Source organism: Pteropus medius, unplaced genomic scaffold (genome assembly GCF_902729225.1).
Source record: "Pteropus medius unplaced genomic scaffold, Ma_sr-lr_union100, whole genome shotgun sequence".
Lineage (NCBI taxonomy): Eukaryota > Metazoa > Chordata > Mammalia > Chiroptera > Pteropodidae > Pteropus > Pteropus medius.
The window spans coordinates 10088466-10107592 of record NW_024342474.1 but is presented as its reverse complement, the minus strand read 5'-3'; the positions used below and the strand labels follow the sequence as shown (position 1 = coordinate 10107592).

General features: G+C 35.5%; 1 protein-coding gene across 5 annotated transcripts in view; it reads right to left on the bottom strand.

Moving 5' to 3' along the window:
• FRS2 (fibroblast growth factor receptor substrate 2) overlaps positions 1 to 18498 on the bottom strand; it is an 86640-nt gene extending 68142 nt beyond the window's left edge. For all 5 annotated transcript variants that reach the window (XM_039865979.1, XM_039865978.1, XM_039865984.1 and 2 more), the window contains exon 1: positions 18346 to 18498. The gene's annotated coding sequence lies outside the window, so the exon portion shown is untranslated. The remainder of the gene's footprint in view (positions 1 to 18345) is intronic.
• Positions 18499 to 19127: the final 629 nt, after the last annotated feature.

Here is a 19127-nt window from a genome sequence, read left to right as displayed (position 1 = left end):
GTATGTGTTCTGGGATGAAAGACACAAAACACACAAAAACCTCCTGCTCATCACTTCTCTTCAGCTCCCAAGGAACATCCAAATGTTTAGATTTAGTCCTCATATCATTACCAGAAAATACTGAATCAAAACCTAGAAGCAACAGGCTGGTATGGGAGAACTTTCTCAGATACTGTGAGGATTAAATGCCCGGTCAGCACTTAAAGATCCTGAGAGTGAGTAATCCCTTAAATTTTCTGCCCTACATGCTTCCTTTCTTCACTCTAGTCCTGGCCCGGAATAGAGCCAGGGAGATGGCTAAACACCCTACAATGCAGAGGACTGTCTCCTACAACAAAGAATTACCTGGTCCAAAATGTCAATAGTGCTAAAGTTAAGAAACCCTGATATAAAAGAACACTGAGAATCCTAGCTCTATAACTTATTAGCCAAGTGATCTTCAGCAAATTATACAACCTCTCAAAGACACTTTCCTTATGTATAAAATGGATAACATGTTTATGTTGAAGGATTTAGGAGGATAAACTGATACAGAAGCCTTTAGACAGACACTCTACAAATGTTAGTTTCCATTCTTCAGAGTGAATATGAAATCTCTGTCAGAGGTAGAGCTCTGGCCCTTACAATGATAATTTCAAAATATGAATGTCACATGGCACTATAATTTATTTTCTGAATTTCCTATCAAAATCTAAGCAACTTGAAGGCAGAGTCCTTACCTTATTGGACTTTGTATCTTCAGCCTCTAGAACAAAGTAAGCATTGGGTAAGTATCTTTTAAATGGCCAAGTGGGCAAATAAGCTCTCAGTATCTACCCGTTACAACAAAGCATTTATTGAACTAAATTGTAGAGAAATATCGAAAAATGTGAAAGCATAATTCTTGTCCTAGAGAAATTTTAAAGTAGTAAGAGACGCCTAGTTAAATTTAACAAAAAGTAGACTCTCAAAAAAAGCTCACAGATTGATGGGTAAAACTCTCATAAATAGCTGGGGTCACGAATCAATACTAATGGGATGTGCATAAAATTTAAATTAAACAGATTTAATGGGGGGGGGCTATTTTTAATTAGTATAATCCTTCAGAAGCTAGTATCTTCCAAGAGCAATGAAACAGTACACTTAAAGAACAAACATCAAAACAACATTTGTCATTTTAGCAATATTCAGCTAAATTTCATAATTCAGATGATGGTAGCTTATTTTAATAGGTTCAAATGCCATTTTAAGTGATTTTTTGAACCACATTAGGTTTTAATGGAAGCTTATCAAACTCCTGACATCCATAATCTATCTTTTATCTTAAATAGTCTGAGACAGAATAAGACCAAACAAAAGGGCTGATGTCCAAATGTCTGACTCCTTTGCTGAAAGGCTGAGCTCAAAGCATACCCAAAATGTTAGAAGCAACTTTTAAAATGCACAAATATAACAATTATTTTTAAACCGACAATTTTAGAAAAATAGTAGCTCCTAGCTAAAGCTTATATAAATATGAAACTAGGTTTGCAAATGTCAGCAGAGTTTTAACATCCCTTTCTGAAGTAATAGTCTCCTTCCGTTTTGCTTGGTATCTTAATTTGCCTTTAGTTTCAAAACTAAACTTGCCAACACTATTCCTCTCAAAACCTCAGGAATTCCATTACTAGTTTTAAGCTAAATTAAAGGAAAAGAGACGCATTCAACCCATAGCAGAAGTATGCACAAAGTGGTTGTTGATGCTCATAAACAGACTGAGAAATCGAGACATGTCTGAAGGACCACAGCTGTATAGTCAACTCTGTTTTACTCTACCATGCAACTGAATAGAAAGAGAATTATTGCTACTACTTCAAGTGAGACCAGCGCAGATATCTTCAAACCAACTGGGATATAACAGACAGAACATTTCTCTTTAAGTCAAGGCCTCTATGTGTTTTCACTTCAGGGAAAATGGTTAGAGTACCTTTAAAAATATATATATATGGAGCCAAGATATTACTGTCCTCTCCCCCAAAAACAATGCTTAAAATGCCCTCAACACTGCCTATCCACTTGCCTCCAAAAATAAAAAGATTTAAAAAAAAAAGAACAAATTATAAATGCTTAACATACAAATAGATGGTTCTTTGTCTTATCACTAGAAATCTTTTCAATTCCATTTCCCTATTCTCAGACTCTATCAACCTTCCTCAAAGTTGGACACTGTCACTCTTCATCCCTCTCCATCACCTCAAACATGCCATAATTCATCTCAACTCACCTGAATTCCAGATACTAGGATCCCCCCTGAATGGGACTAGTAACAAGAGGAAAGTTACTACAAAGGAAAAGGAAAGAAAAATTCCATCTTTGCCATTTCCCTGCTCCCTCTCTTACCCTGTCCCAGCACTGCAGAGTAGCAACAAATGGAAGGAATAAACCAAGTTCATTCTTTAGCTATTTCTCAATGGTTACCTCTAACTCATTCACTCCTGCTGGGCATTCTTCCTTGGGCATCATCACCCTACGTCATCCCTCCACCCCTGCTTCAGGTAATGAAAGTTACAAACAAGGGTCTAGATTTTGGGTGGACCCAGTTTCCTAAGATAGGGAATACAGCAGGATGGACTGAGTTTCCACCAGAATTATAAAGGGTTCGAATATACTGAGACATAATGGGTTATCGTTTTTTTGCCTAACTTAGTAATAAGCTAAACACCATTCTTATACGATTTATTGGAAAAATAGGCTCCTAATTCCAAATTCCTCTTTTTGCCTCACAATTTTCCCTACCCCCAGCCAAAATCCTTTTTAAATAACCATTTACAAGATAGAGGTTACCTATATAAGAGTAAATCTACAGTGACTGATAGAAATTAAAACAATACTTTTTAACAAAGTAAACAAGTGAATGCCTACAGCCTGTGTAACATGAGTGATCCATGCTTGCAATCACATAATAATAACAAAATCTAGTAATAAACAGCATATAACCCACAAGTGATTATACTTTTGCAAAAGTACCTTATAAAATATTGTGACTTTTGAAATGAATACACCAAGAACAATTTGGCATATCTATCAAAATGCATGTCTATTGGCATGTATCTAATGGCACAGAAATTCCACCTCTAAAATTTAAACTACTAGATATATTTGCAATTAAGTTCCAATTCAATGAACTCTTAAGATACCATTTTTCTAATAGAAATTTTCTCTTTATCTCTTAAATTCCAAGTAAGACTGAACACAGTAGTCTTTCAGTAATTAAAACTCAAGAAATTGAAAGAAACCAAACTCTTTAAGTATTTTTTAAATGTTGCTATTTAATATGATTTTCGGTTTTGCTACTAGATAATAAGATCACTACAAAAGTGGCTAATACTAATCCGGTCCCCTTCTTCCTCTGATTCAAAAGTTTATTACAATCTGACATGATAAAATCAGAAAACTAGGGAAAAAATCTTGAAGCAGTGCAGTATATAACAATGACATTTAGGAAGAGGATTATATTTATTTTTATTTAAAAAAAATCTTTTTATCATGTCTCTTGTTGACAATTTATGACTTGGCCATGTAAGCACACTGCTATATCACTATGTACGATTTTTAATTTTATAAGCTTAATAACTTTTTTAAAAAAATCAGACTATACAGCCTAAAGATTTGTTGTCATAATCGATTACAGTCTCATGAGGTCTAGAATATACCTCAGTAAATGAAAGATCATAATATAAACTATAATCATATCGATGTCAAAGATTAACAACTACACATATGAACATTTAAATTCATATCAATGGTTTCCAATCCTGAGTCCAGGACCACCAAAGGTAGGAACTGAGAGTGCTTTAAGCTATTTTCAAGATTTAAAAATAGCCTAATAGCCTTATACACTGTCTGAAATAGAGCTTTGTAATAAATATTTTATTTTGTGGGAAAACTCCTCTGGATTCTAACACTTGAAAAGTAATGGAAATAGAGTAGTTTAGTGTTTTTTAATATTCTAAAAAAGCAAATACAAACTAAAAATACATACCAGACTCTAGGTATTGACAAAAATGTTTAAGTTTATCATGAAAATGTTTGTGTGTGCTAGGTGAGGATGGAAAGACATCTATGAATTACAAAAAATATATATGTCCTTTTCTTTAAATTCTAATGGCTCAACTGATGCTTCACGAAATAACAAGTAATGACATAGATAAACATGACTGATCAGATCCCAAACAATGAAGGAAACTTAAAAGAAAGATTCTATGAGTCTATGTCTGTGTTCTCCAACTCCATTTTTTTCCATTTACTCTTACTTCACAATTACCTCAGCAGTTACAACACTCCAAGATCTTAACAACATTTCTCATATATACATGTTCAATATAAAATAAAACAAATAATTATAAGCCTAATATTCAACTTGGAATGTACCCTCATTTTTTACATGGTGTTAGTACAAAAGAAACATTAGGAGCAAAATGAAACTAAGACCCAAGATATGGGATAACTGAAAGAACATTACCCCCAAATATGAACTGAAGTCCACTCAAGAGCACTTCATGCCTGGGTAAATCATGACCTGAAAAGCATCTACCATCTGCACAGTAGGTAAGAGGACATGCTATATTTGAACCTATAAAGATCTAGATACAAATCCTGGGGCTCCATCACTTATTACTTGCCTGAAACTCTCTGATGCCTCAGTTTTCTCATCTGTAAAATGGAAATAAGAACAATAGTTCACTAGAAACTCTTTTAACAGACCTCTATCACTTTATAGAAATACAGTTCTCCCATCCCTCCAATAAATCACTCCCTGATGCCCACCACAGGTTGATCACTTGCACCTGGTACAGTCTTCTAAGTAGACCACTTTCTTCATGTGTCTCTACGCTTCTGCTCTCACCAAATTACCTGGACACTAAACAAGAGCCAGCTGTTTGTTCCCAAACCAGTTTAAGCCTAATGTACTTGTTATTGTAATTATGTAATTTAAGATTATGTAAACTGACAAACTATGAGTGAAAGGGGTTTATTTCTCTGAAATTATGTTGAAAATTTCAAAAAGATTCAAAGGCTAATTATTTTTTTTAAGTTATTATGGAATTAGGTGTATGTAAAAGCTTTAAAAGAATAAGGAAATAGCATAAAACTGTAGGATTTTACACAACACACTGAAAAGCGCCTTTTAGGTCTCTCTTCTATAAGAAAAGGGACACTATTAGGATACTTAACAGATAATGCCTCATGAGTGTAAATTATGACTAAAAGACAATCCAGAACTCTAACCAAAGGACCCATCCACATAGAAAAACCTTGAGCCTACTGGGGGAAAATGGTGAAAGAATGTATATTCAAGTTAAAATAAAAACTATGTACCTTTTTATGATTCCCTAACCAACTTTTCAACTACCTACTCAGCATTACATATGAAATCTTCATACGTAGCTACCTCAAAAATTTATATTGTAAAGGCTAAATTAAATAAAATACTTAAGCACAGTGCCTGGCACTTAGTAACACTCAATTAAGAATTTATGCTTTACTTTAAGGATTTTGTTATTACCCCAATGGTCCATTGGTCCACCGAAAACACATAGAAGAGTAAAAGGTGCACAACGTCCTTGCTATTTTGTTGTTTTTTGTATTAATGAAAATTATTTATACTCCATACATTATTAACTATATATCTTCTGTGGTGGCCACCAAAAAAGTGAAGACGTCCAATATTCCTGAAAGCCCCAGGAGAGTGTAGTCTCCCGGGGTTACACTTAACTGTAAGGAAACAGTATGGTAATGCATGAGCTGACAAGAATATAGGAAAAATGAATGAGGTGCTTGTTGGTGCGGTACCAGTGGAGGGAGCAGCGGCTCGTTCAACAGGGGACAAAGGAAAAGGTCAAGTATCCAGACTGAGGAGAATAACTAGGAGATAATGGCAGAGGCCAGAGAGAAGCAATGCAGAAACTGGCAATCATTTTGTAGGTAACAAACCTGTAAACTAAAGAGATTACAGGTAAGGTAAAGGGGAAAATCTGGTAATTCAACCTCTTGCTCAGAACTGTTGAACACTGACACAAATATTAAAATGCTTTTCCAAATTACTTAAAAGCTAAAACTCATTTTTAAAAGTTCATGTCATTTTGACACTACAGTCAATTTTACTCTTCATGGAAAACTTACATAAAGAAAGACACTCTAAAATTGGAACAATGAAGCACATTTTTCACCTATTAAGTGTGCGGGGGACCACTAATATCCAATCTAACAAAAATACAGTGAAACGCTACTAGTAATACCATCCTTTGGAGAAGCAATTTGACCAAATGTTTCAAGACTAATAAACCCTTATATCCTTTGGCTCATTATCACACATCTGGGAATTTGCCCTAAGGAAATAACTAAAAATAGGAAGAAATGTATATGTTTTCTGCAACATTTATTATAATAGAAAAAATTAAGTATAATGTTGACACAGAGCGTACTTAATATGTTGTTAGAAAAAAAAAGCAGCAAAACAAAATTAAGATGTTCTATAACTAAAACATAAAATATCAGATGAAAAAGGCTGTAAAAAAAAAAAACCTCCAAAATGATAACTAGAGTGGTGAGTTCAAAATATGTTTCTTATATTGTCTAATCTTTCTGAATGTTATTTTACTTTTAGGATTAAAACAAATTACATTTTAAAACATGCATCTAAAAAGGTTAAATAGTGTATGATTTCATTCAAGTAACATTCTCTAAATGGCAAAACTAGTGGTAGGGGCATGTGTGAATACACAAGTAGCACTAGGAAGTTCTTTTGTGGTAATGGAACAGTTCTGTATCTTGATTAGCAGCAGTTACACAAAACTATACATGTGATAAAATTGCACAGAACTGCACACCCACACCCACACCCACACCCACACCCACAGAAATACAGGTTTAAAAAATAGTAAAATCTGTATATGGTCTGTAGTCTAGTTAACAGTAATGTACCAATATCAACTTCCTGGTTTTCATATTGTAAGATATCACCATTGGGGAAACTGAGTGAAGAGTATATAGGACCTTACTATTTTTGCAACTTCCTATGTATGAATCTCTACCTCAAAATAAAAGAAAAAAAAATGTGCTTGCATGTATAATATTGAGCTCTTTTTGTGTGTGTGGATAGGAGATAAAAGAATGTAAAATGACCTTTGTAATATATAATTTCCAAGGCACTACTACCTAGTAACTATTCACAAAACCCCAGAGGAACCAAATGGCAGTCTTTAGATTAAATATCATTTACCTAGGTCAGGCTTCAATAAAAAATAGTTTTAATTTAAATGAAATGACCAGTCAATTTTCAGAATATGCTTAACTGAATGATTTTGAATCTCAAATCGTATACTTATACAATCCATTAAGCAATAGCCCTCAGAATTTTCTCTCTTGCTACAAAAGTTTCAACAAATATAAATAAGATTTCCTTACATATATCCAACTTAAATACATAAATAACTAATAAAGACAAAGGATACAACAGTTCATCATCTCTGGATTGCACTACATGACAGTAATCACATCTATCTTAATTCACCGTTTTAATCTCAATGCCTACATGGTTCTTGATACCTAGCAGGCTCCCAATAACTATTTACTGAATCAACTAGTCAATGGATGAATTCATGTTCTAGCCAAGGTGCAATGCCCAAGTTCCTCCAGCTTTAACTGAGAATGGGAGGTAGAAGGTAGAATGTAAACGTGGGCAAATTGGGATAGGGCCCAGCATCCACCAATTCCCAGGTCAACAGATTACATTAACCAACACTACATCCTGGTATCAATGTAAAAGCTGGCCTTAGGAACGTCTTACATCATTTCCTCTGATCACCTAAATCTTAAAGACTTGTTTAATAACTAGAAAAAGAATTGAACTAGTATAAGAAAATCTGTCTCACTAATCTTCATCACCTAATGCTTTTGAGAAAGCCAAAATTTCTTTGCTATGTGCAAATCTCTCAACTTTTCCATCTGAAAAATCTTAGCTAGTTATGCAAAGCATCGAAAACCCCTTCCACATATGATTTAAGCTCTCAGCAATAATATATATTATATATACTTAAACATATTATATATTATTAAATATATATTATAAATATAATTATAAAATATATTTTTAAAATAGATATCACATATAAATTATATTATAATATATATTATAAAATATATATAAAACAACACAATTAAACAATTACACTAGAACTACCTTATAAAACACTTAAATCAGATAGCAACTCATGTCTGTTATTTATTCAACAGTCCAAGGTACTGACAATGTAACAAGTAAACAAGTGAACAAGACACAGACCATGCCTTAAGTTTACAGACTGTCTAGTAACTTAAAAGACAACTGGAATCTTAAGAAAAGCAGGGTCTGAATTTCAATGCTACATCTTATTAACTGTGTCTCTGAGTCTTAGTTTCCAGAACTATAATTAGATACTGTTGTCATGAAGATTAAAATATCATAAAACATTAATATGGATGGCTAACTAAAAAGCAATATACAATATAAGGTATATTATTACTGTACTTAGCTTTTCATTAAGAAAAAACAAAACACTAAGATACCTCCCTGCAGATTGCTTATTAGTTTCAAGGGAAAAAGTAGTAACTATGTAAGTGAATAAACCAGGTAATACCTTGACCAAAATTAAATCACTAATGAGGGGCAAATGGACATTATGTATATCCAGATGTGATACTCTGAGAGGGCCAAGACACTTGTGTAGTAGTGACTAAAGATAAATAACCTGAATCAAATCACAAGGCAAATCAAAACAAACCCAAATTGAAAATCTGACCTGTATTCTCCAACTGCATGAAAGACAAAGGAAGGCTAAGGTACAATTCCTAATTAAAGGAGACTAAAGAGAAATGGCAACCAAATACATGGTCAAATTGACAAAATTGTAATATAAAGTGTAGAGTATCAATGATAAATTTCTAGAATTTAATAAGGGTACTGTGATTACATAAGAGAATATCCTTATTCTTTGGTAATACATCTTGAAGTATAAAAAGGTAAAAAGGCATGCAATCTAGTCCTCAATGGTTCACAAAAATAAATGTGTATGCCATAAGACAAATATGGCAAAGTGTTAAAAATTGGTGAATATGGGTAAAAGGTATAGAAGCATCTATTATATCATTCCTGCAACTTTTCTATAAGTTTGAAACTACTACAAAATAAAATGTTTAAGAAAACAAGATACTTACCTCTAGGAGTTCACTTCTAAGCTCTAAGCAATAAAATTTTAATGTACTGTTGAAAAGCACTGCAAAATTAACACAGGTAAGTTCTAACAAACTTTACAGTCAAATTACTAAACAGACAAGAAACCATGGCACCATCAGCAAAAGCCAGCAAAACAAACGGCAGAATGATATCTGCAAAGATATTGGAAATATCAGATACAAATATATAAAATAAATATATTTAATAGATTTTTAAGAAAATCTTGAGCACATGATCAATAAAATGACTAATACTGCAAAAAAAGCTTAAAGCAGTCTTAAAAAGGAACTAAATGAAACTGAACAAAAATTATAATACATAAAATATTTAAAAACTCAATGACTATGCTACAACATTATGTTAAGTGAAATAAGACAAAGGACAAATATTGCATGATCTACTTATATGAGGTACCTAAAATAGTCAAATTCACAATAAAATAAAAGAGTTGCTAAGGACTGGTGGAGGGGAGGATAGAGAATTATTGCTTAATAGGTACAGATATGTTTGTGAAGATTAAAAAAGCTCTAAAGATGAATAATGGTGATGGCTGTACAACCATATGAATGTACTTAATGCCACCAAACTGTACACTTTAAAATACTTAAAATAATAAATTCTATTTATGTACATTTTACATATAAAAAATGTATAGTTAAAATAAAGTGAAAAAATAACTTAAAAAATTCAATAAACTAGTTGAACACAGCTGAACCAAGAATTAACTGGATTTTCTTCCTAATTACCCAGAACAATACAGAAAGATAAATGAAAAAGGTTAAGAGGCATGGAGGGCAGAGCAAGAATATCTAACATACTTCGAATAAAGTTCCAGATAGAAAATATGGAAGATAAAATTCGAGGAGAAAATTGGCCAAAAGTTCTCCAAAATTGTTGAAAGACACCAATTTTCAGATTCCAAATCCTGGTGAATTCCAAACGTGATACATAAAAAGAAATTAACTTCCAGACATACCAAAATGAAAGGGCAGAACACCAAGAACAAAGAAAAGATTCAAAAACTACTACTTGTAATGAAACAAAGATACCTATAAGGAAATGACAATTACATAGATAACAGATTTTCAACAGGAGTAAAAGCCAGAAAAGAAGAAAGTTAAATAATGAACAAAGAAAAAAATAACTGCTAGCACAGAATGCACTCAGAAAAGCCATCTTCAGGAATGAGAGTAAGAGATATTTTCAAACAAATGAAAAGTGTTCTAACAGCAGACCATCACTAGAGAAAATTCTAAAGGATATATTTCAAGCAGAGAGAAAATGATCTCAGATCCTAGACAGGAGATCTAAGATGCAAAGAGAAATGATAAGCAAAGACACCTATAAATAGACAGGCATATCAAAGCAACAATAATATCTAATTTTGGGGAGACAGGGAGAATTAAAATAAAGGAAAATTAGAATTTAAATTCCAAACTTGGTGAGAGAAATGAAAAAATTTTAAGTACATTAAAATTTTTTAAAAAGCAAGGGAATGATTAACACAAAATTCAGACGGTTATTTAGGAAGTATGTCAGAGAACACAACTGGTGAGTATAAAGGGGCTTCAAAGATGTTGTGTTCTATTTTCTAAGCTAGTTAGTGTTATATGGTAGTTCGTTTTATAATTATTTAAATTGTACATTTTTATACTGTATATTTTTTGCAATAAAAGTAAATTTAAGAAATCAACACAGAAGAAATCAAATGACTAGTGATCACTCCCTTAAAAATCCAGAATACTTCATAAAACTTTTTTTTAAACTGAAACAATAAAAATCCATTGTTTCATTCAACACTTATCAAGTGCCTAATTTTTGCCTGTAACTGCACTGAGGGGTGGCATGAAGATTTCTAACCTCTCTTCTCCCTCTTGCCTTCCTAACCCTAGTGAGCTACAATGTCTAATACATGTGGCTATTCACATTTAAACTAATTAAAATTAAATTAAATTTAAAATTTAGTTCCTCTGTAACAAGACACATTTTAAGTGCTCAGTATATGAAAATCACTACATTGACTAGCAGATATAGAACATTTACATAATTGCAGAAAGGTCTATTAGACAGTGCTGCTATAGTTTTATAACACTAGAAATATATTAATAATTGAATAACCTTAAATATAAAAGTAATAACATCTTTAAGTTGATTAAAACTCCTTTTAAAGTCATTTTATTTCTACGAAACTCCTTTATTTCTATGAAACGGTTCTACATTAGTATTTTTTAAAGTTTGCTGTTTGTTAAAATATAAAGTGTCAGGAATTGTTCATCATCCCCTACATTCCACCAAAACCATCAGAACAAAGGATTTTTTTAACGAGCCAAAATTAAATAGCTAAGCACAGTGCTAAATTATAATACAAACCATGCCATAGGAATACAAAAATCTACAGGATGAACATATCATCCCTTCTTGAGGGGCACCAATTTTAGTTGACAGGTCTTTAAAACATGGTTTACATACATATAAAATAGCAAAGTGCAAAATTCATATGAATTTTTAAAAATAAAATCCTGTAGGCATCATGAAATGTTCTACTTATGTAACCGCAGAAAGAGATCAAACTGGGCATCCTATCCTGTTTCTAACAAGACCCGGAACCAAAGTTTAAACCTTAAATACATCACTCACAAGTGATATTTGTGAACCTTTAATTGCTCCCTCCACCACGCCACAGTACCAAGGGACTGGGACATGAAGAGAACCTGAACAGAGAACCCTTTCAGAAGCAGAGTCCGGTCTGTTATCCAGGAAGATTGGTGCTAAAACTCCTTAAATCTGGCCCCGAACCCAGGACCTGGGAGACAGATTTGAGCCTTGTCTCCTGTCTCCTTACCAGTAGACCTCGCAATAAAAGCTTTTTTTTGCTCAAAAGCCGGTGCCATAGTATTGGCTTCTATGCTCGTTGGGCAGCAAGGCCTTGTTTGGTAACACTTACAGCAGGGCACTTTGGGCTGTATCGCTAGACTTCTGGGCACACTACTCATTTCTGCCATTAGGAGCACTTTGTAGAAAAATTTTAAGCCAGGTTTAAAAAATGAATCCTACATAATTTTTTTTTTTTACCAGAAACAAATATATAGATAAAACTCTATAAAACAATAACATCCTTATTATCAAAAGCAGTAAACCTCCCATTTTCTTTAAAAGTGAAAGAGGGCCTAAGCTATTTCAACCTAACATGAACATTTTGCTTTAGGCATTCTAACATACATTTATATATATTTATATAGCACTCCTAATTTTTTAAAATTACCTAACCAAAAACAATCAAACAAAACTAATGTTAAGCCTTAATTTAACAGTCACCTAGGCTAGGTTTGACCTTAACTCCCCTCACCCCACCAACACGCACTCTAAGTGAACCAGGGAGTCAATAAGCTTCTTATCCAGACAACTGAATGTAATTTAAAGAAACGTTTACGCTAATAATTGGTTTGTGTCCCCCCAAGAGGACTTCTGTGGCTCCACTTACATAACCCATTGTGCAAAGTGCTGAACTATTCTTTCTCTATAAAGTATTTTGAGTGCTGATATTTGTACAAGGTTTACTTGCTATATTAAATAAAAAAGATTTCTCGCTGGAACTTCAAGGATCTTTCCTACGAAAGAGGTGAAAAGGAAAGCCAATTTCTACTACTTCACTATGTCAAAGGCGAGCTATTTATCTTGTTGGCTAATCAACACAGTAATGACTTACAGCAGCACCCCCAGCAGCCCCCACAGCGCACCAGTTTCCTCCTAGGACTCTGACTGAGAAACAGCCTTAAATAAGTAATTTGGAGCAACTTGTCTGAACTCAACTGAAAACAATCTGCACTGCTCTTTGAAATGTGCTATAAGTATTAATGTAAAACTTGACAAAATTCAATTCAATGGTGGTGAGAAACACAATACAGCCCCTGCAGGGTATTATAAGGGCAGAATGTACCACAAACCTAACTTGAATATGCATAAGTATGTTGGATGAGTACTCTCCCAACCTCCTGGTTCTATTTAAGCCAAGATTATCAGATTCCGCAGAACCATAATCTTAAAAAAAAAAAAATTTGAGGGACCAGTATAGAGTTGCCACCTTTAATTCTGCCAAGGACATTTAAAAAGAAAATAATTACCATCAACATTATTTCATAAAAGAATATGCTTTACACTAAAATGGTAAAAGATCATTTTAGAAAAAATATCTTTTAGTGACTAACTCCCACTTGGAAAAATAAAACGACAGTAGGACATGCCAATTATTAACCTATTCAATAATGAGGAACTAGAGGTTTGGAGGGGTTTAGGGACTCTCCCAAGGTCACAGACCAAGAATTTTGACACAGATCTGTCTAATTCCAGAGTCAGAGTTCCTAACCATTATACTAAGTTTCCGCTAATATTCTTCCAATGCTATAAAGGTCCACCCTAAGCCAGTCACCTTTGTGACCAATGACAACTGAGGAATTTCCAAGACAGCTGGCAGGAGTGAGAGGTGTACTCTCTGGCCATCATTCAGACTGAAGCTAAATGGAACTCCTGACCTTTGCCTCATTAATACCAGGCTCACTGCAACTAAGCCAACCAGCCCAGACAAAGCACACACAAAATCCCCTGCCTCCAACAAAACTGACGTAGGGCTCTTAGGACATTCCCAAGTGCCTGTGAAATACTGAAAAACATATTCCTAAAAAACAAAATGAATGTACTAATTTCAAGAAGGAAAAAACATTTCCTTGGTAACTAAGTCTAAAATTAATAAACCTGCCCTCAAAAAGTTGTAATTCTAAGCCTCATTCTGCAAACTATTACAATCTTTTACATATTCGTACACAGATTCCCCCTATTTAATATATAAACAAAAAGCCACACAATATTCTATAAATCTATAGTTCTTAGTTTCCAAATTAAAACATGTAGTTTTTATATATGTGTTATATGACAGTTAAAAGTATCTTATTCTATCCCTCTAAGACAGAAACTACTCATGTTAATCAAAAGTACCTAGTTAGAAGAAAAATACATAATTAAATAATTTCATATGAAAGGCACTATTAGCAGCCAGTATTAATTAGAGGTTCTTGACATTAAAACCAAAACTTAAAGTTACACACATAAATAAATAGTATTGTTTATCAGAGACTTGCTTCGAAACCCTCACATATGATTTACCAGCAAATGTCTGAAAGAAACAAGCAAACAGCTCTTAAGTAACCAAAGTCTGACAGTCTGGACAAAATGATTCTGATATAGTTCAAGCTCCCTGAAATATGTCAATGACAGCAGAATATTCTTGCTAGCACTGGAAGAAAATTTTATTCCCAATTGGATTTTCAATGATCACATTCTTTCCACCCGACCAGAATCCGCAATAAGAGGGAGCAGTAATCAATTATTTACCCACTATATAATCTTTTTAGTATCTTTTCACTGTTTTAAACAGACACCATCTAAAATAAAGGGGTTTTTTTTTCCTTTCCCCTATAAACTCTCCCTTGATTCTTTCATCTCCGTATACAGATTCAAGGAGTAGATCTATTTGTATTACTGTTTACACCCATGTTTAATACATGCCTATCACTGCCCTCTTGCATGAGCTACAAATCCACATTTCCAAAAGCCTCTGGGCACTTCCAGTGTTTGGCAAGTATACAAAAAACATACTCAATATATTCAAAACTAATCTCATTAAGTATTTCCTTGCCCATATTTCTAGTAATGGCACCCACCATCACTATCATCTACACTTAAAATCAGAGTAATTTTCAACTTTCACTTCCTCCAAACCTTTCCCAACAATCCCTTCTCTCATCTACTTACTAAATCACCCCAATGCTATTATGCTTGCCTAGTATTTACACTACAGCTGACTCTTGAGCAACATGGGGGTTAGGGGCACCAACCTCCCACACGGTCCAAAATCCACGAATAAGTTGTTACTCCCCAAAAACTTAACTAATATCCTACTGTTGACAGAAGCCTTACCAATAACATAAACAGTCGATTAACATATATTTCGTATGTTATATGTATTTTATGCTGTATTCTTACAATAAACTTGAGAAATGTTATTTTAAAAAATCATAAGGAAAATACATTTGCAGTACTGTACATAATTAAAGGAAAAAAACCGCACGAGTGGCCCTGCACAGTTCCAACCTGCATTATTCAAGGGTCAACTCTATATTGAAAGTTAGCTTTCTACAAATCATTCTACACACACTATTAGACCTTAGTAGTTTCTCATTAACTCCCAAATGTTGAACTCCTAAATACAGCATCTAAACATGTTTCAGCTCCTAATTAAATTTCAAACCTCCTCTTATTCCCAAAAATGAACGCTACATTTTAGGTAATTTGGTCCACTTAACTTTTCTGAGTACACAATGAACTCTCCCACCTCCACACTTCTGCTCACATCATTCCTTTTATTCGAAAAGCCTTCTTCACCCATCTACTCCCAATTTCTCAATTTTTGTCTTAGAAAAGTCTTACCCTCTTAAATGCTGAACTCAGGTTACCAATTTATTGGGCGGTAACATGATGTAGTGGAAACACACAGGTTTGGGCACTAGGCAGATCTGGATTCAAGTCAGGATTCAGTTACCTGGAGCTACATAGTCGCAGCAAGTTACTTAACATATTTGCACACAAGAGTCCTCATTAAGAAAGATGCTTATATATTGTGAAGCTTAGAAAATGTATGTTAACACAATCAGCAGAGAGCCCGGTGCTAAATGCACAATAAATAATAGCTTCAGAGCTAACTTCATAAATATGCTCAATAAATAATAGCTTCAGAGCTAACTTCGTAAGTATTAGTAAGTATTATTACTATATCTCCACCATTACTCTAGCAAAAAATGAACCCATTTTCCTTTAGTACAACTCCAACCTTTAGGTCAAACCACTCATGTCATATTTACATATATTTCTTTATGTTGTAGATTTTTTATACAAAATATTACATTCCTTTCTAGATTTCAAATTCCTAATGACCAAAGACTTAATCTTTGTATCCTAAAAAGCCTAAGAGTGTTTTTCATAAAGTACGCACCACCACTTCCTATTAGAAAAAGTTCTGAATATGACTGAACAATATTATTCACCTCTTCATGATTTCTGACACGCTGTAGAAAATTACTGCCAAAATATGAATCTTAATTATAAGGGTTATTATCTTTATTTGCTCCTACATCATTGCCTAACAGCAAATGTTCAATATCTGTTGAACTGACTAGAATAATATAACTTACAATGCAAATGTGTAATATCTACTGAACTGACTTGAATATAATAAAATTTACAATGCCTAAGGGTATCTGATTTTCCCCAAGTACCCTTTTCTGCTGTTACAATTCTTGAAATATTTCCCTTCAAAATATGTTAATTACTATCAGTACAGATCCATAACCATATCTAACTTGACTCTTTTTCCAGAGTCTCTCAATTCCAATATTTCAACCATGTGCTCTAAACGATTAACCATTTCAAATGGCTAAGAATTTACGGTAAGTTTCCATCTAAACGTAAATTTCAGGCAACTAATCTTCCCTCCACAATCTTTTCCAGGGACTCTTTGCCTCTTGAAGATTAACAACCCTGAAATAAATTTTCTTTTGCATAGGAGAGCTCACTGAACTTGTCATTTCAGTCTCTTTTCCCTAATTCATGATATCACCTCCCCTGCCAGAGGTGGGAGGAGGATGAGATAAATACCCAAAAAACTAAAGTATGTCCTATTATAAGCACAAGATGAGAAGTGCAGGAAAGTGTCACTGGTTTCACAAAGGTGGTTTGTGTACACTTTACACTGCAAACACAATGGTCACCTACTGATAGTCATAATCTGCAGTAACGGCATTCCCTTATAATCATGGCTGAAATATCATTATTAAGTGTGGAAAACCTTTATTTCCTACGAACCCTTCAGCAGTAGTTTAGTACCTATAATCCGTTCACTAAAAATATCTACATTATTTTTAATATCTAAGAAACTCTCAATTTATCCAAGGTAAACACTTCATGAGTTTTATACATATACATATACATATATATACATATATATGTGTGTGTGTATATATATATATATAAGAGAGAGAGAGAGAGAGAGAGAGAGAGAGAGAACAAATCACCTCTGCCCACCTGTGTGAACCTCTGCATTGCAGCAACAGCTGTAACCGTATAAGGAACCATTCGGGAGTTACTGCGAACAATTTTTTAGAAGTTAAGAAAATGACAGTTCCAAATATGAAAGTATACAAACTTCGGGGAACAGGAAGTCTAATAATACTCCAATCCTCTGCAATCAATTCGCGCAACCGCAAACTGAACTCATCATACAACTGTGAATTCAGATAGCCACAGGAATTAGGAATACAGATTAGAGAATAGCATCATTTTTCACATCTGCAAGAAAATAAGGAAACTTGTCTGAACCACTGGTTTTCCTCAAGCAAGTTGTTTGTTTTAAGGTGATTTCAACAAGAGCTTGAGCAAGCTTTCCAGTGAGTAAAGATCATAGGAGGCGCGCTGGTGCCACACTGACCTACGTATCCTGAACCGGTCCTGGGCGCAGTCCAAATGGATTCCGGACAACCCCTAAACGCGTCTAGATGAAACGCTTTGCAAAAGGTCCCCGGCATCTACTCACGCAACGCCCCGCCCTGGGACCGAGGAGACGACACCCCTGAGACCCGGGCTAATTACTGAGCCCGAAGACAGACCCAGAAAACGCCAAAGTCGGGAACTGGAGACCAAGATTGAGTCTCGTGTCCCGGTTCCCAGCCCCACGTCGGACAGAGAAAACCAAATCCCAAAAGCAGCGCAAAGATTTGGAGAAGCAGAAAAGAGGGGGTTGGATGGACCGTGGCCCAGCCCATCCCCACTCTCAAGTCCCAACAGCAACAACAGCTCCGGGAACCCCCTCCCCAACTCCGCCCCGCCCACCCCCCGGCCCCGCCGCCCGCTCCTTCCCTCCCCGCGGGTTCGGCAAAGACCGCCGCGGTCGACAACCCGCTTCCCCGAACCGCGACAACCCAGCCTGCAGCCCGGAGCGGGCAGGGGCCCGAGAGCACCAGCCCCGACGCGGCCCGCGGCCGTCTCAGTCCGCTCCTCCGGCCACTCACCATCGGCCCGGACACTGGTAGGGGTCAGGGCACGGGTCGGCGGGCGCGAACCCCCGGGCTGCGATCCGGGCAGGAGCCCCTACTCCGAGCCGATGGAACCTCTGCGGCTGTGTCTACAAGGCCTCTCTCCGGCCCGAACCTTGGAAAAGCACTTCCGGGGGAGAGGAGGAGGGAAGGGTTTTGGCACCGGAACTGCTCGTGGGCTGGAGCTGCCCGGGCCTCCCAGGCGGCGCGGGGCGGGGCCTCTCCCGTCCGGCTCCCACAAATTCGCACCCTGGGCGGGTCTATAACCCTTTCTGGCCCCGGCCCTCTCGCTTCCCACCCCTCCCGCCCAGGCTAACGCTGCTTTTTGAGTTGTGCCATTCCAGCTACCTAATTTTACAGACGAGGAAACGTAGGCTCGGAGAATTTAGGTGCCTAGGGTGCGGGTCCAGCGTATACTCTGGCCTCCCGTCTCTCTCCGGTATTCTCTCCACTCCAATCCGCATTTTAAAAAAATAATGATAGTTAACATTTATTGAACGCTTACTACGTTGTCGGCACCGTATTAAGTACTTCGGGTGTTTAATTCAGTTGACCATCCCCAAGTCTCTTGAGATTGGTGCTATTATGTACATCTTGAAGAGGAGGAAAGCAGTCACATACCAAACCCAACACCACAAACGCTGGCTCTTGATTTTATCTCGTGTGTATAAATCTCATACACCCCTTAACAAGATTTTTAACTCTTTAAGTACAGGGACCAAATTATGTTCTTATAGTCCATCATCACTTGGAACTTC